The following is a 27,135-nucleotide window of genomic DNA, read 5'->3' on the forward strand; positions in this document are numbered from 1 at the left end:
TAATTATGTACTTGAAAACGGATCTAAGTGGCCCCCTGAGGGAACCTTTGTTCCTAATGTCCTCACTGACCTTGACAATTTCTGCCGCAGGGAGATAAAATGGTCAGAGGTCCCATATGTCCAGGCTTTCTGGGACCTCCACTCCTGCCCTATGCTTCTCTCCTCCTGTTCCATGGCCCAGGTCTTGCGGGCCAGGACCAGGGCCCAACCTACTAAGGACGCCTCTTTGTCACTGCCAAACTCTCCACCCTCCACCTTTTTTGGACCTCCTGAGATCCTGGGGACCCCATAGCTAGCCAGGAACCTCCTGCCCCCATATGTGTACTCTTCCAACTGCCGTCATTTTCTGTTCTGCCCCCTGTGGGTCCCACCCTCTGCAACCCCACCACCATGTTCCATCCTTCCCCCTGCCATCCCACCCTCTGCTGCCCCACTGCCATGTTCTGTGCCTCCCTCTGCCACCCTGCCATCTCCCATCCTGCAGCCATCCTCTCCATCATTTATCCAGCCACCCCCTGAAACCAGTCCTTCATCTAACCCTACTTTCACCATAACCTGCGATGAACCCCTTTTCCCATTACCTATGACCAGCATCCAGGTGATATTGCTGTCGCCTGTAAGCATGCACACGCGGTCACATGACCTGCAGCTGGCAGAGGGAAGAGGGGTCTAGTGCAACCAGCTCCCTGGGGCATGCTTCAAGTGCGGACGAGAGGGACATTGGGCTCGAGCATGTCCCAACCCTCGTACACCCACCCGGCCATACCCCACATGTGGCCAACTGGGCCACTGGAAGAGGGACTGCTCAGGGGAGGCCCTACTTCTGTGCCTCTACGTAGAAGCCTGACTCCCCAAGAGGACTCCACACTAGAACTGCTGGGAATGGCCAAAGACTGATGGAGCCCAGACTCAGGGACCCCTATCACCCTCACCAAGCCCAGGGTAATGCTCCAGGTAGCGGGTAAGTCCACAGAATTCCTGGTGGATATGAGGGCTACCTATTATGTCCTGCTGGCCTATGCGGGCCCATTCCTGCCCTCTTCAATTTATGTAATGGGGATTGATGGGACTCCCTCCCACCCTAGGCAAACGCCAGACTTGCCTTGTCAATTGGAAGACCACCCGTTCTCCCACTCCTTCCTGGTAATCCCTTCCTGCCTGGTTGCCCTACCGGGATGGGACATCCTATTCCAACTGGGCTCCAGTCTCCAGATTCTACCATGACAACCTTCAGCTTTTCTCCTACTCCCTCTGATCACTTCTCTAACCTCTCCCACCCCTTCCCCTGATTCATCAAATCCCCAATGGCCAGTCTGTCCCATGAAGGTAAACCCTCGGTTATGGGATTTGTCAACACCAGTGGTGGTGACTCACCACCAGCCAGCCCTTTTTAAACTCTGGGAGGGCACTCCATACCCTAACTGACCCCAATTCTCCATCTCTGAAACTCACAGATGCAGTCTTACACCCATCATTGATAGGCTCCTTCAATGAAATCTCTTAATACCCACTAACTCCTCTTGTAACATGCCCATACTCCCAGTATGAAAACCATGGGGTGAGTATAGACTAGTCCAAGACCTCCGTCTGGTCAATGCCACAGTTATCCCTATCCACCCAGTGGTGCCTAATCCCTATACACTGCTATCACGTGTTCCCCCCAAAACCTCCCACTTCATGGTACTAGATGAGAGAACATTACCACAATTCCGATGTTCCTTCACTGGATAACCAGCAATCCAGGTAACTGTCCACCATGGTGGAGTTTGCAGACATGGCTACTTTGGCAAATCCCCTGGACCAAAGGTCTGTATGACACTGACAACTCACTGGGGTTATAGTGATGGGGGAGGGCACCAGGACTTTAATTGACGATAAGAGGTTGCTAGGGTTAAGGAGATGCTCAAGGACTTGAGAGAAAATTTGTCACAAATAACCACTCAGTGGCCACCCTTGCCACCTCTCCCACAGAGACCCAACCCACCTCGCCTCTCATGCCCTGACTGGCTTTCATATATCTCTTCTGTCGACCAGCTCCTCAAGTCTTCTGATAGCTCTCTGGTTGATGGTTGCTGAATTTGTTCCACCCTGTTGCCTTCCTTTACAACTATCGAAGTCCTGACAAATTCTACTCCTGGACCCACCGATGAGACTTTTCCCTTACTTACTAATCTCCCTCACCCAAAAAACCTACACCAGTGCTTCAGTCTAACCTCGTCATTATCTCCTGACCCACTCTCCCCAAACCCTTTTTTCAACTCCACTCTCTGTAATTCCATGACCCCTATAAAAGCCGGGAGATTGCTTAACTGGAGGTCACTTCCTCCAGTGCCGGGAGCTCCCTATTCCGCAACATCAACACTGAAGATTCATTTCTATTTCAAAGCTTAAATGTTCCTTAAATCTTATATTTTCAGGGTGCTCTTTATTTTTTATTTTTGAAGGTTTTTATTTAATGAATACAAATTTTCATATGTACAGTTTTTAGGGATACAGTGTTTCTTCCCCCCCCATCCCCGCCCTCCCACTCACTCCCACTCCAATCCTACCTCCCACTCCCTCTCCCATTCCATTTTCCATTAAGATTCATTTTTAAGTGACTTTACATACAGAAGACCAACTCTATACTAAGTAGAAATTTCAACAGTTTGCACCCACACAGAAACACAAAGTATAAAGTACTGTTTGAAGACAAGTTTTACCGTTAATTCTCATAGTACAATTTATTAAGGACAGAGGTCCAACACGGGGAGCAAATGCACAGTGACTCCTGTTGTTGATTTAACAACTGACACTCTTATTTATGATGTCAGTGATCACCCAAGGCTCTTGACATGAGATGCCAAAGCTATGAAAGTCTTTTGAGTCCACAAACTCCATTGGGTTTTAGACAGGGCCATGTGCAAAGTGGAAGTTCTCTCCTCCCATCAGAGAAAAGTACATCCTTCTTTGATGGACCCTTCTTTCCACTGGGGTCTCACTCACAGAGACAAGATGCTCTTTAAATCTTATTATTTTTAGGATAAGTATATAGTTGTTTTAACACTAAGCAGAGTTTCAAGATGCTTATTCTATTATTAGAAACAGCATCTACTCAAATCAATTTATTTTTTGGCAAATAAATTGATAAGATCCAGAGGTGCTGTGAATTCTGCAAGTTCACACAATTAAGAGTATATTTAGAAATACAGTCTGCTTTGTGTGTCTCAGTTAAATTTCTTTCCAGAAGACTATCTAAGTCACTCCTCACCCCATTGAATTCTATAAGTTAGAAAAATTATATTGGTTAATATTTAATATTGAAACTAGCACCCAAGGAGCAGGCAGTGCAATTCCATGGGTTAAGCCTCTTCCTGCAGCATCAATATCACATATGGGTGCCCAGTCCAGTCCCAGCTGTTCCACTTCTGATTCACCTCCTTCCCAATGCACCTGGAAAAGCAGCAGAGGGTGGCCCAAGTACTTGGGACACTGGCACCAATGTGGGAGACCTGGAAGAAGCTCCTCGCTCCAGCCTGGCCCAGCCCATCCTTCTGACCATTTTGGGAGTGAACCAGTGAATGGAAGATCTCGCTCTCTCATTCTCTTCTTCTTTCTCTTTTTCTCTTCTTTTTCTTCTTTTTCTCCCACACTGTAACTCTGCTTTCCAATAAATAACAAATTTTTTTTAAAAAAGGAAATCAGTACCCAAATGAAATTATTCTTTCATCTTATTTTTAATTGTATGAATTCAGGATATTTTTCATTATTTTATAAGAAATTATGTTATGTTTTATAAGTTTGTGTCCTCTCAGATTAATGCACTCAGTGTCAAAGCCTTAGATTTATTTAGTGTATCTGTAATTATTAGAACACGTCAATATGAGATACTTCTTGATAATTTAATGGATAGTAACTTTGTATACTTATGACCTATAAGCTTAACACTCAAGACTTTTACTTATTTAAGATGAAATACTCACATGTAAAAGAAGATCCACCTTCGGAATGGGTAGAGTACTTCTAAGTTTCCTAGAGCAGTCACATTGTGTTATAAGATTTAACATAATAAAAAGAACAAAAAGTAACTGATGCTTTATGTCTGTTCATAGGATACAGACATCAGGTCTTCAGATGTTTAACATGAGATATGGTGTCCAGATAATATTGAAAATTTTCCCAGTCTTCTGCTGTTGCTTTCCTGTTATTTAGGTTTTTCATGACCAGTATAGTTTGGGAACCATAGCACTGCCTCTCATTACTGTCCATTTCTGAATTGACTTGTCAGATTAATCTGCCTAAAACTCAGTGCTCCAGATATTACATTTATTGGCTCCTCAACACCTAAATTCAAATACCTCCACATTCTGCCCCCACCTTGTTTTTTTTCTGCTCAAGGGTCGTAAAGTCCGATGTATTAACAGCACTGTCCAGGGGAGGGTGCCCTTATCCACAAACACAGAGTATTGCTTCCTGGTCATTCTTCATGTGATAATGAGGACCTCAGGATATCTCAAGTACCTAATAGGAACCATTAAGAATATTCAGAGGATATCTCTTGTTCTTAATATTTCTATGACAGATACAGGACACTGAGTGACAGCAATGTGAATCTTTAAGTTGACCCTCTCCCCCACCACAGTGCTCATCTTAGACTTCATTGATCCATCCTCTCTCTTCTTTCTTAAATATACTATTCTCTATGTAAAATATGTCCCTTTTTGTAGCCCCCTCAACATTTCTGAGTATATGACTTCAACTCTGTGTACCTTAGTTTCCCCATCCAAAAAATGGAGATATGGATAACAAAACCTACACTTTTTTTGATGAGAATAGACACATACCTGATGCATGGTAAGTTTTTGATAAATGTCCAGTCATCATTACTATTATTATTTTTGTTATTTCTCCTTCAATACCTAATGAAACATGATATAGAATGGAGGGACTTAAATTTTATTTTTATTTTACACATATTTTAGTTCATGTTTCTATTTTCAATTTTAAAATTCTTATGTTAAATTCATAATACAAGTAAGTAGCTAAGAAAATAGTTAGAATGACACTGATAAGCATTTCATATGACTATTTTCTCATGTAATCCATAGCCTGTAAAGCGGAGGTGGGAGTGGACTTGGTGTCTTGTTCAAATAAGTAAAATGAACTTTAAAGAAAGAGGGGGAAGGGCATGGGAGGGAAATTAAAGCGGGAGGAAGAGAACACTTTCATAACATAGCATCAAAGAGGCATCTCATTCAAAAAGTCTCATCCATGTAGAATTGATGAGGGCAAAATTTTTTTCTTCCTAATATTTTATGTAGAACCAAGGTGCATTAACTGTTAGAATAGTGCCTTACCTGTTCAATATCTCCAATGAGTGCCTTTTCTGTATGAGACATTATATAAAACAACATTTCAAAACAGCTCATGCAATGAATATATATGTATGTTGGAATGGGGTTTTCATTGGAAGAAATTGATACTAAAGAACATAAAATAAAGGGTGTTCATATTATCAGATGCTCTACTCTGCTAAGTTATACTCCTATTTAAGCAATTCTTTGTTGAAATCCTTGATATTTATTGCTATACTTATATGCACATATTATACAAATATCTTGATTCTGCAGTTAAATTACAAGTGTTTGAGGGCGGACAATGTGCTTGTTATAAATATTCTGGATTTTTAAATTACCTCTATCTTTCAAGAATTTAAAAAATGTCCAGGAACTTGCTGAAAATAAGAGTTTTGCATTTTCTTGCACATATATTCAAATGCATCTCCACATAAAGGTCAGAACAGATTGTTTTCTCCTGAAATTCTTTTCCTGAATTTCTTGAGTTTAGTTTCCTCAGGTGACTATTATACACATTCTGGAAGTTTTTTTTTTTTTTCTCTTACCAGGATTCTCAACAATCACCTCTCCAGCCACATGTGAATCCATCTTTTCCATTGCTTACTCCTCCTTCTTTCTCAACTCTTTCTGAGAGAGAATGCGCTATAAAGAGCTTACACTCCCTTTATTTTTTCTCATTACATGTGTTACACGGATATTTGTGTTTTGTTTTGTGTTTAATGAGGATGTTTGAAAGACCAACTCGGTTTTATGTCCTCTTTTATAGATTACAAATTTGTAATTAGAATATTTGAATTTCCTACAAAAGGAAACCTCAAAAAACCATGATTTGTGTTACCTCACTTAGCTGGCATCAACAAAAGTGGTGGTTTGGGAAGTTGGGAGCAAAGGTTTTGCTCCTGTGAGCAATTTCAGAGCTGGAGAAAAAGCAGAACTCAGGTCTGCACTGCCAGGCCACTACTAAAAAATGTGATGTGCTTTACTTAGGGAAAAAAAAATATATATCCTGTCTTTTCAGGAAAAGAACTTGTTTTTCACCTAGTTTTAATTTAATAACTTCTTGTCACAGCTACTAATTTTAAATGACAAATTTTGCCCTTCAGTTTTCACATGGAATAAAGTGATCTGGCACCGAGTATATCTGTATCTCAACAAAATTTTAGTGATAAATATTTGATATTTCTGATAGTGTATTTAATGAGTTACTGGACGTTTCAAACATACTGCACGATTTTTTTTTTTATTTGTGTTTGGTTTTATTACCAACTGAAAACTCCAAACACCTCTCCCTTTCTTCATTTTCTCTCTTGTCCTTTCCCCTCACTCTGGCAGCCTTTTAGTGAAGGTGCACATCTGCTGCCATAAACACACAAATTAGCACATCAATGTTTCTGATGAAAAAAAGTCAGTGCAATAAGAGAATGTTTTGAAAGCAAGCCAGTTTGTCAGTAAATTATAAGCTTCATTACCATAAAACTCTAACAAATAGAACCCACATCTCATTAACTGAAAGCACAATATGACTGCAGCAATATTCATCTCCCTGAAGAGTGCTTATCCATAGGAAAAAAAAGATAAAAGTTTTGCTTAGAGCTGCCACTAATGACAGCAATAACTTTATTTATTAAAGAATGTCTAAGCATTTTGTAAAATGTACATTTTACCCCCTCCTCTGCTTCTTTTTCTGGTTAAGCACAGTGGCAGATTATACAGTACAGGAGTTACATGGTGGCTAACTTTAGTCCACTTTAACATCATTGTAATTGTTCTTTAACACTATTCAACTAAGGATAGAAAAGATGTTTTCCAGGCAATGCTTCTACACTGTATGGCTAGTAAAACTCTTCCATGTGGTACTTAAAACCAAAATTCTATATGCCATTTAGTTCTTTGGAGAGTTCATTTCTGTAACAGGAACAGGAAAGGAATTAACTTCTGCATCTTTGGAGAGATAGAAACCTATCTTCAAACTTATGGTATTCAATAGGTGTTGCAAGTACTTAGGGAGCATCAAGACAACTTCTATTTAGCTTGTAATCATTTGGTAACAGAGCTACTTGATAAATATGCTGTGGCTTAATTAGTCCTGTACACTTAAGAATATTTTCAAAATATTATTATTGTCAAAATTTCAAGATGAGGTTTTTGCAGCAGCTGATGCACAGTTCAAATTGCCAAAGATTATCAATTTCAACCAAAAAGATCTAATTCCAAATTAACCATGTCATTATGATGACAGAAGGAACACAGAATAACAAGGAGTAAAGAAGTTGCTAGTGTAAGAAAGAATAGTAGTTCAGTCAACTATTAATTATAAACCAAGTTTGTGAAAAGAACATGACCAAAGTTTAACTGGTGTAATGTCTTGGATTTGCTTTAAAATATCTTAGAAAAAATGTGGGAGGGGTGGTAGATAGGAGTGAAAAAATGTTGATGGTTGTTGAGGCTGAGAAATGCGTACATGAGAATTCTGTATATTATTCTCTATGTCGATGTTTAAAATTTTTCATAATTTAAAGTTTTATACAGGGCAAACTATTTTAAAATATACCGAGTAAGGAGATCTAACCTCTGTTTATTTTGTTTTTTATTCTGCAGTGAAAACTGAAAAGGCTACTGAAAAGACAGTTTTGCAGAAGGAAAAGTGCAGTAGTTATCACAGCAGAGTTGAATCTTGAATGTATTACCTATTAGCTCTGTGGACTCATGAAAATTTCTGAAATTAATTTTTATCATAAAATGGATATAATTATTCAGACATCACTGAGTTGTTATGATGATTCAATTGAATAGGATTTATAAAAGTGGAGCTAACATGTAAGTGCTACATAAATGCTGCTTTCCTTTCTTGGAAGTAAAGAAGTAGTCAAAAAATTTTAATCAGGAAAAAATAAGACAAGTTTAACTTGAATTTTTGATCAATGAATAATTTTTATAAGTATTTCATTTATGTATAGAGCATGAGAAGTCTGAATTTATCTGAAAACCAAATGTAATTGGCTGCCTTATATTGCATCTGGCAGCCCTATCTGAAGGGAATACTTGGGTAAGCAAAACAGACTCACAAAGCTTTGCCATAACAAGCATAATGCAATTCCAGCTAAGAATATTAGCCACAGTCTTAGGGTTAGCACTTAATTGACGATTTGGTATTGAAAGAACAGGAAGCCACTAATGAAGGAGATTTAAGTAGAGATAAAAAACCCAGAACCATGCTCAATTCGAAATCTCTAAGGGCTATATATTGCTTGAGGTTATATATGAATAAAGGGTAGGAACAAAAGAAAGGAACATTTAGAAACCCGAGCTCCCAAAGAGATTACCACACAAGAAGTGTTTGACTTCAGAGAAGAGACTCAACGTGTTAAATTATATTCATTCTGTCTTTATTTCCACCTCGTCTCTCTTCCTTTTAGTGTTTGATACCCCACTGTTTCTGTAATATGCTACTTGATTTTCCATAACCGCTCTACTAGGAATATGAGTATGTCTATTAATATTTGTGACACTGAATTGGAGGTTTAACAATTAATTTTAAAATTAAAAGAGAAAGCACAGTGTTAGAACTAGAAAACAGTTGTGACTGAAATCCTCAGGAAGGCAATATCCCCAAATGACTTGGATTTAAGATTTTGTCTACCAAATAAAAGATCATCAATCTCAAGTGAATCTACTACAAATATTTCTACACTGTGTGTGGTGTAGCCAATTCTCATGGGAGCATTGTTAAACAAGGCAACTCTATCTTATAGCAAATCAAATTCATACATGTATTAATTTTCAGTTGTGATTTTATAAAAGCAAACATTCCTGCAGCTCTCTTACAACAAGAAATTCACTTGAAGTTCTATACACATTCATGAGTGAATATGGGTATAAAGTACCCACAGTCATAAGCTGATATACAAATTTAAAATGTCCATTCTTTCATTGAATCTGCATTAACAAGTACTACTGTATGGAGTTCTAGTTTTTCAGAATCAAGACATGGATTTGCTATTGATCTTTCTATGTTTCATATATTCCCATAATTTTCCAAGATGCTTATTTTGCTCCACTAAATATATGTGTCTTGAAGTAGCATGTATTTTTTTCCATTTATAGCACTCTAGAAGCACCAGTAGAATGTTGCAGCAGTAAAATCACAAACAACTACCAAGAACTGACTTAGAAATATCAAGCTGTGTTATATTCTTTCCCTTAGTAGTCAGGTAATATCCAGAACAAAGTAGCCAATTCTTTGAACCAGACCAAGGTTAGTGAGAAACAACGAGGTGTGTAGGGTGCAAATTTAATGACACTGTTACTCTCAGCTTGGATTTGGCACTTTTCTGACCCTCAGAGTAAGTACCTCCTTCTGTATGCACCCAAGATGCCTCATTTGCCTCAACCTATTTATGTCCTGTCTAAAACTGGCAGCATCTTCATCCTGGCACTGTGTGTTTAAAACCACACCTTTGAACAGAAAGACTTTTAAACATTTTAAGGACACTTCATCAAAGCAAGTTTGTTACATAGAGTGCAGTATTTCTCCAGAAGATATCACAATCATTGCTTAACATATGCTCACCTTCGCCATCTGCTTGCAACTTCTTGAGGTAGGACTATTTCCTGATTGCCACCTGCTTGTGCAGCTCATGCTTTAAGCCTTGTCATGCTCTACCAATCTGTGCTGCTCCTCTGGGACCAACAAGAAGACAGAAGAGATTTTTGTATTCTGGAGACCTTAGATTTGGATATATTTTGGACATTTCTTTTCTTTTCTTTTTTTTTAAAGGAGAAACTTTTTTTTAAAAGATTTATTTGTTTATTTGAAAGTCAAAGTTACACAGAGAGAGGAGAGGCAGAGAGGGAGAGAGAGAGACAGAGAGACAGAGAGAGACAGAGGTCTTCCATCCACTGGTTCACTCCCCAATTTACCACAATGGCCGGAGCTATGCCAATCCGAAACCAGAAGCCAGAAGCTTCCTCTGGGTCTCCCACACAGGTGAGCAGGGACTTTTACTGTTTTCCCAGTCCACAACAGAGAGCTGGATAGGAAGTGGAGCAGCCGGGACTCGAACTGACGAGTATATGGGATGGTGGCACTGCAGGTGGCAGCTTTACCCACTACACCACAGTGCCAGCCCCATTTGACATTTATTTTCTTTTCTTTTAATGGCCAATGTTTTATACTTGAAACTACAGTATTTAAAATTATTCATATTTATAGCATTTAAAATAATCACTTTTAATGCAATACTAAATAGAATGATAACAAACCCTCAGTATTACTTCATAAAATCACTTACCCACAAGTGTTTAGGAAAATGTTGGATTTGGTGTTGTAGAAACAGGTTACAACAGACTTCTGTCATAACATTTTCTTTATGCTTGGACAAGTGATCAGGAGTATAACACAGAATTAACTGCTGCAATTGAGGAACAAAGTTGTGATCTTGCTATCATTCTCATCATGGAAAAACAATGCAAGCCATCATGATGGCATTATGTTTTCTTTGTGTAGCATAAAATAATAATTTTCCGGAAGCCAAAAGAAACAGGCATCCTTCTTGTGTAGGGAGAGCAGGTAAAGTATTATTTTCAATACATTATATAAGGGTAAATAATATTAATGTAACTTCTCTCTATTAACATTAACCTTGATCTCCAGGCTACAGTAGCTTTTTCCAGGTTTCCCCACTACAGAAGTAATATTTTCTCTCACCTCCCACATGGTACTCTTTACAAGGATGTTATTGTACACCAACACATGATTTAGGAGTGGAGAGTCATGTTTCTCTTCCCTGTGGGTGGAGCAGCTATGTAAATTATTTGGTTTCTTATGCCAGGAATATTTATCTTCAGTCCTCCCTTTGTTTATCCAATATTTTATTTGTATCAGCATGAATTTGTGGATACTTAATTTGCAATTTGGGTTATAATTGAATACTACTTTAATTATAATTTGTTGTTCAAATTGTTCCAACTTTAGCCACGGGGAAGGCTTTCAGCTGAGACTGTGTTCTTTTGGCTTAATCGCATCATTGTAAATTCTTCATTTTCTTTCTGGAACTTCCTTTCTTTCTGGCAGGTGCTACAGCCTACTCCACTACGTTTCCTACTCCAGCTATATCTCTAAGGAAGTCTGATTTCCTTACTGGAGAATGATACTATAAAACACAATCTGGAGACTATATGTGTTTATTACTACTGGGGTGTTGGTGCTTCAGGAACCCTCAGCCAACAACATGGTCAGATGTGTATGTAATAATCTCTATATATGGAAATGTCTAGAATATTTACAGATGCACCTATCCCTCATACTGATGTTACCTATTATAATCCATTGCTGCCTGCCTTATTTTATAGTTCATCTTCACTTTAGTTTTACAGACTGCACTAATTTTCTGTCACTTGGATCTGCAACATATCCCCTCATCTCCATCAGGGAAATTATTTCATATATTTATAATACTCAATAGCTAAATGATTTTGTAACATTCTGCATTCATACTGGGATACACATGACCTCACAAATGATGTTTCTAAATTAACATACATTAAAGATGAACACCTTTAGCTCTAATGTTCAAGTGGGTTTTACAAAGCAATTGTAGCATGTATCTAAAATTATTGGGTCACATCCAGTAGTTTTCTCTGTACTAAACAATTGCCTGTGCTTCACTTATTCAACTCTGTCTACCGTCTTGCAATCCTTTGGTAACCATTGATTTATTTACTGACCATAAAATTTTTCTTTTTATAGAACACAATCTATCTGTAATCCTACAACATGTAGCTTTTCATACTGATTTCGTTAATTTATAAATAAAAAATTTAGTGTTCATTCATATCTTTCTATGATATAACAACCATTTTCTTTTTATCACTGAGTAATATTTGAAGCTATTGGTATGCTACAGTTTGTCAATTCATGTATGAAACAGCTTGACTGTGTCTAGTTTGGTTATCAATAGAATAGAATTAGTATTCATTTGCATATTTTTGTAGATATAACTTTTCAAGACATTTGGGTAAATGACTAGGAATGTGGTTTATGGATCATACACTGAAGCTATGTTCAGCTTTGTAGGAAACTTTAAATTGACTACCAAAGTAGTATTCTCACCAACAATGAATGAGAGTTTCTATTGTCTCACATCCTTGCCAGCTTTTGAGACTCTTAATATTTTTGTGTGTTTATTTGTTTTAGCCATTGTAATTGGTGTGTAGTGGTATTAAATTGTTGTTACAAGCCCAAAGTATCTAGGGATATTGCACATCTCTTCTTATTCTTTCTGCATCAATGAATCTTTTTTGTTGAGTTATTTGTCATATCTTTTGTCTGTTTTCAAATCAGATTGTTTGATTTTTTTCAGTTGTAAAGGTTCATTGTAAAGAAGTTAAAATAAATTATTATTTTGACATATTGACTATTAAATTTAAAAGTGCTGGAAGAACAGTGGGTTGCAAACAGATGACTCTTTATGCTGTTTCCTAAAAGCAGAAGATGTAATCATCACTTATAGAAAAGAATTCCTAAAGGAAGAGAAGACAGAGAATTCTGTACACACCCTATTATAGTAACTGAGCTTGTAAATGTCTCATTGTAAATTGCTGCATCTTCACACTTAAAACTCTTTGCCCATTTCACTATATTGACTGTTTCTTCAGGTCTTCACGCCTTCATAAAGGCTGTTCTGCCACATGAAACTTGTATTAAATACTTTTATATGCATTTTCCCTGTTAATCTTTGCTATGTCAGCTTAATTCCAGAAAACAATTGGTACCTTAAAAGAACAGAAGTAAATATTCACTGCCTGTTCAGTTTCAGGCAAAACAAAGATGAAATCTGAAAAGCCCGAGAAACCTCTCTCACTTGTGAGCCTAAGGATGGGATCCCGGGAGACTTGACAAAAGCCAAAGGAAGATAACATTCTGCTAAGATCACCTGTTTCAGATCTCTGTCCATAGTGTATAGTTAAAATAGAAGGTAGAAAATTTTCCCTGAAACTTCTTTTGTAAATTCAGATTGACAGGAGAAAAAACATTTGCTAGAGTTACTTCTTTGCATCTGTCTCTTGCCAATTTGATTTTGGGTACTCATTGGTTGTTGACCCACAGCTTTCCAGGAATAGTTTCTGTTTTTCCTGATTCTATTTTAGTGAGGTTTTTCATAACGAGGAAAGTCATAAGATTTTTCTTTTGCCTTGTTTTATCTCTTGAGAGCTTGGATTTATAACCAGTGAAGAACTGTGTCTGGTCTCTACCATGGAGGAGGCACAAATTGTCAGATTTGTAACAGGTGGCTAGTCATTTGGCAAGGAACCAGAGTGTCTCTGTTACATCCTGCCAGCTTTCAGGAGAATTTGGTTAATTGTCTTAACCTTCATTGTCATGTTAACAATAAAAGTCTTTGATTTGCTAGGCTGTCTTTGAGACACACTTTAAACCCTCAGGGGGACTGCATCATTTACACTTTTGATGGGACACAGTTCTTGCATCTGCGATTAACTCCCAAAAAGCTTATTAGTTTTAAGCCACAAAAAGGCTTATCAGATTTTGAACACAACTGAAGTGCATATACCTTTGAAGATCTGGACTTTACAAAAGAAAATAAGGGTGAGCATTGTGGTACAGCAGGTCAAGCTAGCACTTGGGATGCCCACATCCCAACATCCTATATTGGAGTGCTGTTTTCCAATTCATCCCTCTGCCAGTGGGCCTGGGAAACTGCAGATGATGGTCAAAGTACTTGGATCCTTGCCACCCATCTGGGAGATCAGGATGGATTTTGAGGCTCACAGCTTTGGCCTGGCCCAGCCTTGGTTGTTTCTGACATTGGGGTGTGAACCAGTGAATGGAAAATCTCTTTGTCTCTTTCTCCCCCTCTCTCCACATCAATAATAAATCTTTGTTAAAATATAGAAAATAAATGCTTGTATAAACTAAGTAATCTCTCAAAAAATGAAAAGTGACCCAAATTTTTCACTTTTTTGAGATAACACATTTTTAATTTACATTATAGTCAAAGGCTTAATGCTCCACTAAATAAAAAGTTCAAGGTAAAATGACCATAGTTCAGCAGGAATACAGGCGAGGACTATAAACAATCATCAAGTGAAAAATGTTTATTTCACTCCTATACAGTAAATTTTAAAATAATCACAGATCATTAGAATTATAGTAGTTTATCTTTCTTAACAACTTATTTGACACAGACTTTAAACTATGTTTGACAAAACTATATTTGCAGGAAAACTGATAAGTATCATCTGCTGCCTCCTAGAGTCTGCATTAGCAGGAATCTGGAATTAGGGGCAGAATCAAGGTTCAAACCCACACAAACACTGGATGGGGGCATCTTAACCACTACACTGACTAACGACTCCTCTGTTTCTTACCTTTTTTATGCCTATGATCCACAAACACATGCAGAGACCCAGGCTGACAGGGTCTGCCATTTTAGTTTTCTATTTATCCATTTACTTATTTATATATTTTCTTTTTATTTGAAAGACAGAGAGACAGAGATAGAGATCTTCTATCCATTGGTTTGTTTCCCAAATGACCATAATGCCTTTGATGGGCCAGGCTGAAACCAGGGCAGGGAACTCATTCTGGATCTCCCACATTGGTGTCAAGCACGGAAGTATTTGACTCACCATCTGCTTCCTCCTAGGATGTGCATTAGCAAGAAGCTGGGTTGGAAATGGAGTAACTTGGATGTGAACCAGTCACTGAGATATGGGATGTGGGTGTTCCAAGTGGTAACTTAAGTGCTGTACCAAATAGCAGCCCCTCTCTCTTTGCAAATTGATACTGCCTCTGGCATTCCACTGCGATACCACATAGCTGAGTAATACAGAGAGGGTGTGGCCCTGAGGAGTAAGGACAGAACCACAGTGGGGAACAACATAACAGGTGCATTGTATCTACCAACCTTCCAATTTACAAACAAAACAAATTAAACTCTGCTTTTTGAACTCTGGTCTTTGCCAAATATTCCTTTTTGATGGATATTTTTTCTCAAATTTTTCACATTCACATTTTATGTTCTGCAGGATTCATCTCATCAGGAGGGGAGGCATACAGATTGCATACAAGTCCCTTCTTTACATGTTAAAATGCTCACAGTCTCCATAGATGCTGATAGCTGTGGCTCCCAAGTTTTCAATAATGTAGGCTACAGCTACATCTTAATTTTTTTAAAGATTTATTTATTTATTTATTCAAAAGTCTGAGTTACAAACAGAGAGAAGGAGAGGCAGAGAGAGAGAGAGGGAGAGAGAGAGAGAGAGGTCTTCCATCTGCTGGTTCACTCCCCAATTGGCTGCAATGGCTGGAGCTGTGCCAGTCCAAAGCCAGGGGCCAGGAGTTTCTTTTAGGTCTCCCACATGGGTGCAGAGGCCCAAGGACTTGGGCCATTTTCCACTGCTTTCTCAAGCCATAACAGAGAGCTGGATTGGAAGTGGAACAGCCAGGACTTGAACTGGTGCCCATAAGGGATGCCAGCACTGCAGGTGGCAGCTTTACTCGCTATGCCACAGCACACTCGACCGAACATCTTAATTTCTAAAAGTTGTGTGGGACCCCACATAATAGTTGCATCTTAGTATTAATAATATATAAACTGCAAAACACAATCCTATATTCATTAATAGTTTTAAAAAATGTATGCTGACTTTCACTACATCATTTACATATTTTGAAAATGCTGCACAGATATTTATAAAGCATGCTGTTTATTCAGTGTGATTACAGCAGGAGAGTATAGTTTCCCAGACTGCAATAATGCCCTCCCTTTAGACTCCTAACAGCAACTGTAAATCAGGGTTTGAGGTCCACACATTGAAAAAAAATCTCTATGGAGGTTGCTATGTTTCTAAAAACCTGGCATCTTCTCAGCACAGCTCAGGTCATGGGAGGGAACCCACACTGATCCTGCTTCACACTCATAATTATATCTGTATTCATGAATTATCAGCTTCATGAGGACAGGGACCTTATCAGAATTGTCTACTACCCCAGTGCCAGGAAAAATGACTGGCTCATGAGCTATCTTCAATAAATATTTGGTGAATAAATGACTGCCAAGATGCCATGGGGAACATGCCTCCACCCAAGGAAGTCTCTCGAGTCCAGCTCTTCTACTCTGACAACATTGGAAGTGCATATGAGATAACATCAGCTTTTCCATAGCAACGAGCAGACATACATTACTGAAGTTAACATAATATTCAAATTCAGATGTGTCTAGCCATCCAAGTATAAGTGCTTCATGAGTTTGGAAAGGGACAATGTGGGTAACTCAAGATAAAATACAGATATCTATATTTGAAGCATAGAGTGCTGTTCCAGGACTAAGTAGTTGACAACCAAACTTTAGAAAGAATAAAAAAAATAGTTTACTACTCATTTCTATAAGAGGTCCTTATGAGGAATCTGGGAATTTTTATCCTAAATCAGATAGCAGGTTTATTGAATAATTACTATTTACCATGCACAGTATTGGGCATTTTACATGCATTATTTTATTTAATTATCACAACAATCTTTAAGGTTAACAATGTTATTATCTGTAATTTACAAAGAAAGAAACTAAAGTACGAGGAAGGTAAATCATCTATCTGAGCTTATACATGTAATTCCTTAATCATTAATCTTAGCCACTATGTTCAAGAGAAAGACAGGACAAGTGAAGATTTTAGCAACTTTGCTTCTAGATAAGTTAGATTAGTTTTACTTTCATCATTATCATACCAGAATATTAATAGCAGTTGGCATGTCCTATGGTTCTAGTTATTAGATTGTGTGTTTTATTTCATACTTGTCCATTTAAAACAAGAAATAATTGGTAAATAGCATTAAAATCACTTAATATGAAATTCTGTAAAAAATAACATCTAGGAGCCAGTGCTATGGCATAGTAGGCTAAGCCTCCACCTGTGGTGCCTGCATCCCTTATGGGCACTGGTTTGAGTCCCGGCTGCTCCTCTTCTGATGCAGCTCTTTGCCTATAGCCTGGGAAAGCAGTGGAAGATGGCCCAGGTGCTTAGGCACCTGCACCCACGTGGGATATCCAGAAGAAACTCCTGACTCCTTACTTTGATTCAGCTCAGCTCAGGCCGTTACCGCCATTTGGGGGAATGAACCAGCAGATGGAAGACCTCTCTCTCTGTCTCTCCCTTTCTCTGTCTATAACTCTCTCAAAGAAATAAATCAAATATGTAAAAAATTTAGAATTTACCCTCAACAAAATTGAACTCATTAGTTGTAATTGGAGTTCTACCATAAATAAAATGTCAGTAAGTCAGAATTGGGAAAATTAAGTGGTTGTGAATTAGTTTCACTCAATTTTGACCTTCTTGCAGTTGCCAATTCTCCTTTCTTGATTCAGTGACTTTTTCAGAATTGTTTTAAGTTCTAGAAGCAAACAAAATATATGAATAATAGAACAAACATTTGGAGGAGTATAGCCTTTTATCTCTTACTAGTTTCTCTCTGTGTGTGTGTGCCCCCTAAAATTTTTAGTAGAATGAAGCACTTAACCTTTTCTTTTTTAGTAGGGCTTGTTTTCTGTGACATGTTTGTTTTTCTTTCTTTTAAAGATTTACTTATTTGAAAGGCAGAGTTACAGAGAGGCAGAGGCAGAGGCAGAGGCAGAGATAGAGAGATCTTCCATCCACTGGTTCACTCCCCAAAGACAGGGGCTTCTTCCAGGTCTCCCCAGCCAGTACAGGGGCCCAAAGACTTGGGCCATCTTGTACTGCTTCCCCTGGCCATAGCAGAGATCTGCATCAGAAGTAGAGCAGATGGGAACTGAACTGGCACTTGTATGGGATGCTGGCACTGTAGGCTATGGCTTTACCTGCTACACCACCAGGCCGACCCTTCTGGCATTTTTCTATGTCCTCTTCCTTTCTTCTAGGTTCTATTCAAGCTCACATATACCAAATAGAAAAACATGGGCACATTTTTGGAATGCCTTGTTTGTGCGAACAAGGTGGAAGTTTTTACACTGAATATCACTTTTTTAAAAACATTTTTTGAAAGAGTTACAGAGAGAGGTAGAGACAAAGAGAGAGGTCTTCCATCCAGTGGTTCACTCCCCAGATGGTCGCAATGGCCGGAGTTGTGCCGATCTGAAGCCAGGAGCCAGGACCTTCTTCCAGTCTCCCACAGTTGGGTGCAGGGGCCCAAGGACTTGGGCCATCTTCTACCGCTTTCCTAGGCCATAGCAGAGAGCTGGATTGGAAGAGGAGCAGCTGGAACTAGAACCAGCACCCATATGGGATGCCAGTGCTTTAGGCCAATGCTTTAACCTGCTGTGCCACAGCGCCAGCCCCATGAATATCACTTTTGACTTCAGTTCATCTGCTTCTCTTGCACTTGGCCTTAAAGTTGTATAAATAAGAGGTCAATACCATGGTTTTCAAAAAACGTGTGTGTGGAGGTGTGGAGGGAGGGAAGTAAACTTTTGTTGTTTCACTTGCAAGCATGAAGAAAAGTCTTCATCTGCAAACTTTATAACTCAAGAATTTGGTTAAAGCTCTAGTAATGGTATATCTTACATTATTTCCCATAGCCCAAAGGAAAAAAAAATCAGGATGTTCATTGTTTTGTTCAGTCATAATCTTGCCACAATCCTTTGGAGTGCCACAATCCTTTTGTGTATGTTCAGCTTTCTACACAGACAATGTTTGCATGCTTTTGTTTCACGCAATTGTTCTGAGTTCTAACATTTGGATAAGATAAGTGCATAAATCGGTTTCGGGCATCTACCAACAAAACAAGTAATGTTGAAATATTCAATATATTTAGGTATTTAATATATTCAGCATATGTTTATGCTTGTATTAATGCACATATCAAACATATATGAGTGACATATAATGGCACATTTCCTTAAGTTTCCTTTGTACAATTAAGTTTAAAATATTCTATAGTATCAAGTTTATTTCAACTGCAACGTCCTAACATAGTGATATATTACAGTATGTTGTCAAGTAATTGCCATGAAATGAATTCATAATTAAACTGTTATTCCCAAGAACTTTAAAGTTAATTTTGTTCTGTAAAATTTATATAATAAAGTTAAATATCATCACTTGTGAATATTAACTAAGGCATAAAAAAACCCGAAGTTGTCACATCTTAGTTTAGATTTAGAATACAGTAGACTCTAAAATGTAGTCTTTTTTTAAACAAATAATATAATATGTTATATAGTGAATACTGAAAACTTTATATTGACAACTTCAAATATCTTTGCATGATCCAAAGCACAGACCTAAACAAATGTGAATAAGTTTTGCTATGCAAATTATTATTTATTAAATGTTGCAATGCTTTTACTAAATATAACTGAAATTTAATTTGGTGTGAAACACTAAATACTGAAAAGCATCTCAGCTTTCAGTCATACCTACCTGGTATGGACCTCCCTTTGATGATGTTTGTATTTGCAGAATTAAAAATGTTTTCTCCTGCTGCTCCTTCAAGTCTCGTGAATTCTAGAGGAAAAAAAAAAACCTAGAAATGTAGGATGGAGAGGCCAGGAAATCAAAATTGTTGTTGTAATCTTACGGAAACAAAGCAATTGTGCAATATGATGCACAGTAAACACATAGAAGCAGTACCCTTCCAACTTGATAGCCAGGATCCCTGAGAAAGGCTCCTTTCAAGAACTTTCTTCACAGAGCTGAAGAGACCTAAGTTATATTCCTCATTACAAAAATAAAGCCTGATACGTTTAGAAAATTGGAAAATATTGCCTTCATTTACTTTTGATATAATACAAATGATCATCTCAAGAAGGATTTAAAGCAAACTGCAAACAGTTACCAGTACTAAATATAGGAAACACGCGTTGGTTCCTTCCATCTTTTGGAGACAAAGCTTTAACTTGTCAAACAGAGCTCAGCTCTAGCAATCCAGCAGCTGGACATTCCATATGTAATGTTATCTGAAACTCCCCAGGGAGTGCTTGATTCTTAGCACGTGGCTGTCAGTCTGAAATATTCCTACCAGTTAAAAATACAACAGGGGTCGGTGTTTGACACAATGGTTAAAATGCTCTTTGGGCTGCCTAAATACCATACTTGAGTACCTGGGTTTGAGCCCTGGCTCCACTTTCAATTCCAGCTGTTTATGCATGTGCTGCGAGGCAGAAGGCAATGGCTCAAATACTTGTATCCTTGCCACTCACGTGGAAGATCCAAATGGAGTTCCAGTCTCCAGGCTCAGCCTGGTGCAGCCCCAGCTAGTGCAGCCATTTGGAAAGTGAATGAGCAAATGGAAAATCTCTCTCCTCCTGCCCTCCCTCTGTTTCCCTTTCTGTCTTTCAAATGAACAAAAATATATATCACAGAGGTGAAAAAAGTTCACAGGAAATAAAATAAGAACTACCCATAGATGTATACCATTGAGGTGGCTAAAAAAGAGTTAAAAAGACAGGTTAAAAATCTGATTTTGAAGCCATATTATGGTACAATTTTCTATATAACTCTAGTCAAAGCTTAAAGGAAAGATGAAAGTTCTTTGACAATTATCAGAGCGAATTCTATTGGGGAAATAATCTCTCCTTAATTTGTAAGAAACTGAGATTTTTAAGCCTAGTCATTTGCCCATTTCTTAACTGGATTGTTTTTTGAGCTTATTGAGCTCTTTATAGTTTCTGGACATTAATCATTTTTTAGCTGCATAGTTCTCAGATATTTTCTTCCATTCTTTAGGTTGCCTCTTCATTTTTCTGAGTGTTTCTTTTGCAGTGCAGATGCTTCTCAGGCTGATGTAATCCCATTTGCCAATTTTTGCTTGATTGCCTGTACTTCTGCGGTCTTTTCCAAGAAGTCTTTGCCTATGCTAGTGTTTTGCAGGGTTTCCCCAATGTTCTCTAGTAATTTGTTGGTAATACGTCATAGATTTAGATCATTGATCCATGTTGAGTGGATTTTTGCGTAAGGTGTAAGTTAGGGGTCTTGTTTCATACTTCTGCATGCAGACATTCTGTTTTCCTAGCACCATTTGTTGAAGAGATTGTCATTACTCCAGGGATTGAATTTACCTTCTATGTCAAAGATTTGGTTGCAGATGCATGGATTGATTTCAGGAGTTTCTATTCTCTTCATTTTAGCTTTAACTCTTTTTTTTTGCCACAAACATGCTTTTATGATTATAACTTCCTGGTAGTATGTCTTGAAATCTGGTATTGTGATGCTGCCAGCCTTGTTTTCATTATATATAATTGTTTTATCTATTTGAGGTCTATTGTGTTTCCATATGAAGTTTTGCATTGCTTTTTTCTAGACCTGAGAAGAATGTCATTTGCATTTTGATTGGGATATAGTTGAACATGTAAATTACTTTTTGTAGTATGGACATTTAGTGAAATTAATTCTTCCAATCCATGAACATGGATTTTTTTCTTCTATTTCTTTCTTTAATCTTTTATAATTGTCCTTGTAGAAATCTTTGTCTTCCTTGGTTAAATTTATACCAAAGTATTTTTTGTAGCTATTGTGAGTGGGATTTATCTTAGAAGTTCTTTATCGCCCATGGAATTATCTGTTGTATACAAAGGCTATTTATTTGTGTGTGTTAATGTCATATCCTGCCATTTACCAGACTCTTAGGAGTTCCAATAGTCTGTTGGTGGAATCTTTTGGTTCCTATATATATAGAATAATGCCACCTGTAAATAGAATTAGTTTGACTTCCTCCTTTCCAATTTGTATCATTTGGAATTTTTTTTTTGTCTAATGGCTCTGGCTAAAACTTCCAGGACTTTATTGAATAGCAATGGTGAGAGTGGTCATCCTTGTCTGTGTCTTGGTGGGAATGCTTCCAACTTTTCCCATTCAATAAGATGCTGGCTGTGAGTTTGTCATAAATTGACATGATTGTGTTGAGGAATGTTCCTTCTATACTCAATTTGTTTAAGGTTTTCATCATGAATGAATGTTGTATTTTATAAAATGCTTTCTCTGCAGCTATTGACATAAATCATGTGATTTTTGTTCTTCAGTTTGTTAATGTGATGTATAACATTTATTGATTTGTAAATGCTGAAATAGCCTTGCGTAACATGAATAAATTCCACTTGGGCTGGGTGAATGATCTTTCTGATGTGTTGCTGGATTTGATAGCTAGCATTTTGTTGATGATTTATGCATCTATGTTCATCAGTAATATTGGTCTATAGTTCTCGTTCTCTGTTGTTTCACTTTCTAGTTTAGAAATGAAGGTGATGCTGGCTTCATAGAAGGAGTTTTGGAGGATTTCTTCCCTTTCCATTGTTTTGAAAAGCTTGAGAGGAATTTGAATTAGTTCTTCTTAAATGTCTGGTAGAATTCAGCAGTGAAGCCATCCAGTCCTGTGTTTTTCTTTCTTGGGAGGGACTTTATTACTGATTAAATCTCTGTCTTGGTTTTTGGACTGTTCAGGTTTTCTGTTTCTTCAGATTGCATTTGTCCAGGAATCTATCCATTTCTTCCAGATTTTCTGATTAGTTGGCATTTAGCTATTTCTAGTAATTCCTGATGATGTTTTTCATTTCTTTTATTTCTTACATTTCCTTTTACATCTCTGATTCTATAGATTTAGGTCTATCCCTCTTGTTTTTGATTAGCTGGGCCAATGGTGTATCAATTTTGTTTATTTTTTCCAAAAAATCAGCTATTTATTTCACTGATCTTTTGTATTGTATTTGGTTTCAATTTTGTTTATTTCTTCTATAATTTTAATTATTCCTGTCCTTCTACCTATTTGGGGTTAGATTTTTTGTTGTTTTCTAGGTCCATGAGATACATTGATAGCTCATTTATTTGGTGCCTTTCCAATTTCTTGATGTAGGCAACAATTGCTCTAAACTCCCTCTGAACATTGCTTTTGCTGTATCCCATAAGTTTTGATACATTGTTGTGATATCTTCATTTGTTTACAAAATTGTTTTTGACTTTTCTTTTGATTTCTTCTATGATCCACTTTTCCTTCAGGAGCATGTTGTTCAGTCTCCGTGTGTTTACATATAGTCTTGAGATGTTAATTTATAGCTTCATTCTATGTGTCAGAAAAGATACATCATGATATCAATATTTTTGTATTTTATGACACTTGCTTTATGGACTTGCATAGGGTCTATCCTAGAGAAATTTCCATGCACTGATGAAAACAATATATATTCTGCAACTGTGGGATGAATGATTCTGTAGATATCATTTAGGCCCCTTTGGTCTATAGTGTGGATTAGATCTGTTTTTTCTTTGTTGATTTTCTATCTAGTTGATGAGTCCATTGATGAAAGTGCAGCGTTGAAGTCCTCCATTACTTCTATGTTGGAGTCTATGTCCCTCTTTAGATCTATTTATATTTATTTTAAATAGCCAGAAACACTGGAAATGGGTGCATATACATTTACTATAGTAACATTCCTGTTGAATTGATCCCATATTCATCACATAGTGCCCTTCTTTTTCTCTTTGAACAGTTTTCGTGTTAAAGTCTATTTTGTCTGATGTTAGAATGGTTGTACCTGCTTGTGTCTGCTTTCCTTTAGCATGGAATCTCTTTTTTACAGTTTTTCACTTTCAGTTTTGTGTATCTTTTTTGATAAGGTATGTTTATTGTAGGCAGCAAATAGATGTTTCTTGCTTTTTAATCCATTCAGCCAACCTATATCTTCTAATTGGAAAGTTTAGGCCATTTATATTCAAGGTTACTATTGAAAAGTAGCAACTTGGCACTCCCATTTTTCTGTAAATATTCTTATTGTTTTCTTTGAATTTCCTTTTTACTTTTACTGGGAGGTTTTCTGCCTTAACCTTCTTTCATAATGATGGCTGTCTTTCTGTATTTCTGTGTGTAGCACATCCTTAAGCATCTTTTGTAAGGCTGGATGAGTGGTGACAAACTTTGTAAATTTCTGTTTTTCAGGGAAGGTCTTTATTTCACCTTCATTCATAAATGAGACCTTTGAAAGGTACAGTATTCTGTGTTGGCACTTTTTTTTCTCTTAAGGCTTGGAGTATGTCTCTCCATTCTCTCCTAAATTGTATGGTTTCTGATGAGAAGTCAGTTGTGAGTCTCACTGGCCATCCTCCAAATGTAATCTGGCATTTCTCTCATGTACATTTTAGAATCTTTTCTTTATATTTCACTGATCAAAGTTTGACTACAATATGTCATGGTGAGGATCTTTTCTGGTCATGTCTATAAAGAGTATGTGCCTCATGTACTTTTTCATCCTTTTCTTTCTCCAAATTAAGGAAGTTTTCTGTAATTACTTAATTGAACAGGACTTCTATTTCATTCTCTTTCCACACCTTCAGGAACTTCCAATACCTGTAGGTTGAGTCGTTATTTTAGTATCCCACAAAACTGCATCACTATTTTTAATTTTTCTAATTCCTTTTACTTCTTTTTCTGTCTGAAAAATTTCAAAGATTTGTCTTCTAGCTGAGATAGTCTTTCTTATTCTTCACCAAGCATTTTGTTACTGCTTTCCACTGTATTTTTTATTTGCATCTGAATTCTTCATTTTGAATATTTCATTTTGGTTTCTCTTCAAAATCTCAATTTCATGGGATAGTTTTCCATTCATGTCACGTATGGAATTCTTTTTTTTTCAACTTTTATTTAATAAATATAAATTTCCAAAGTGCAATTTTTGAATTATAGCAGCTTTCCCCCCATAACCTCCCTCCCACCCACAAGCATCCCATCTCCCACTCCCTCTCCCATCCCACTCTTCATCACGATTCATTTTTTTTTAATTTGACAGGTAGAGTTATAGATGGAGAGAGAGAGAGAGAGAGAGAGACAGAGAGAAAGGTCTGCCTTCCATTGGTTCACCACCAAATCATCTCTATGGCCAGCGCTGTACAGATCTGAAGCCAGCAGCCAGGTGCTTCTTCCTGGTCTCCCATGCAGGTGCAGGGCCCAAGCACTTGGGCCATCCTCCACTGCACTCCCGGGCCACAGCAGAGAGCTGGGCTGGAAGAGGAGCAACCGGGACTAGAACCCAGCACACATATGGGATGCTGGCACAGCAGGTGGAAGATTAACCAAGTGAGCTACGGCGCTGGCCCATGATTCATTTTCAATTATCTTTATATACGGAAGATCAACTTAGTATATACTAAGTAAAGATTTCTTTTTAATTTTTTCATTTTTTTTCTTTTTTTTTTGACAGGCAGAGTTAGACAGTGAGAGAAAGAGACAGAGAGAAAGGTCTTCCTTCCATTGGTTCATCCCTCAAATGGCCTTTACGGCCAGCGTGCTATGCTGATCCAAAGCCAGAAGCCAGGTGCTTCTTCCTGGTCTCCCATGCGGGTGCAGGGGTCCAAGCATCTGGGCCATCCTCCACTGCCTTCCTGGGCTAAAGCACAGAGCTGGACTGTAAGAGGAGCAACTGGGAATAGAACCCGGCGCCCATATGGGATGCCGGCGCCACAGGTGGAGGATTAACCAAGTGAGCCAGGGTGCTGGCCCTGCTAAGTAAAGATTTCAACAGACTACACCCACACAGACACACAAAGTATAGAGTACTGATTAGGTAGTAGTTTTACCATTAATTCACATAGTACAACACGTTAAGGACAGAAGTTCTACATGGGGAGCAGGTGCACAGTGACTCCATTTTTGATTTAACAATTGACACTCTTATTTATGATGTCAATAATAACCCGAGGCTTTTGTCATGAGCTGCCAAGGCTATGGGAGCCTCTTGAGTTCGCCAACTCCAATCTTATTTAGACAAGGCCATAGTCAAAGTGGAACTTCTCTCCTCCCTTCAGAGAAAGGTACTGCCTTCTTTTATGGCCCATTCTTTCTGCTGGGATCTCACTCACAGAGATCTTTCATTTAGGTCTTTTTTTTTTAGCCACAGTGTCTTGGCTTTCCATGCCTGAGTAACTCTCATGGGCTTTTTAGCCAGATTTGAATGCCTTAAGGGCTGAATCTGAGGACAGAGTGCTGTTTAGGACATCTGCCATTCTGTGAGTTTGCTATGTATCCTACTTCCCATGTAGGATCATTCTCCCCTTTTCAATTCTATCAATTATTAGTTGCAGACACTGGTCTTATTTATGTAATCCCTTTTACATTTAATCCTATCATTATGATCAATTATGAACTGAAACTGATCACTTTAACAAGTAGGATGGCATTGGTACATGCCACCTTGATGGGATTGAATTGGAATCCCCTGGCACATTTTTAGCTCTACCATTAGGCGTAAGTCTCAGTGAGCATGTGCCAAACTGTACATCTCCCTCTCTTATTCCCACTCTTATATTTAACGGGGATCACTTTCCAGTTAAATTTAAACACCTAAGAATAATTGTGTGTTAATTAAAGAGTTCAACCAACAGTATTAAGTAGAACAAAAAATACTAAAAGGGATAAAGTAGTAAGTTATTCTTCGACAGTCAGGACAAGGGCTCATCAAGTCATTGTTTCTCATAGTATCCATTTCACTTCTACAGGTTTCCTTTTAGGTGCTCAGTTGTCACCAATCAGGGAGAACATATGATATTTGTCCCTTTGGGACTGGCTTATTTCACTCAGCATGAATTCTTTAACTAATGAATTTGCCTCTCATTGCTTCTGAGTAATCTATGATTAATCTTTTGAGTTCCATTTCAGGCATTTAATCAGTCTCTTCACCTTCACATTCTAATATTGAAGTTTTGCTGTGTTTCTTTGGGGGGTCATGATGTCTTCCTTATTCTTGTTTCTTGAATTTCTGCCTTTATTTTTAGACATTCATGGAAATACTTGTTGTATTTTTCCCTCTGGTGATTTTTATCTTTG

General features: G+C 37.8%; 1 pseudogene; it reads right to left on the bottom strand.

Annotated features, from left to right (window-relative positions):
• The window catches only part of LOC103351967 (WD repeat-containing protein 46-like), a 78,059-nt pseudogene extending 77,435 nt beyond the window's left edge, over nucleotides 1-624 (bottom strand).
• Nucleotides 625-27,135: the final 26,511 nt, after the last annotated feature.

Source organism: Oryctolagus cuniculus, chromosome X (genome assembly GCF_964237555.1).
Source record: "Oryctolagus cuniculus chromosome X, mOryCun1.1, whole genome shotgun sequence".
In the NCBI taxonomy this organism is placed as follows: Eukaryota; Metazoa; Chordata; class Mammalia; order Lagomorpha; family Leporidae; genus Oryctolagus; species Oryctolagus cuniculus.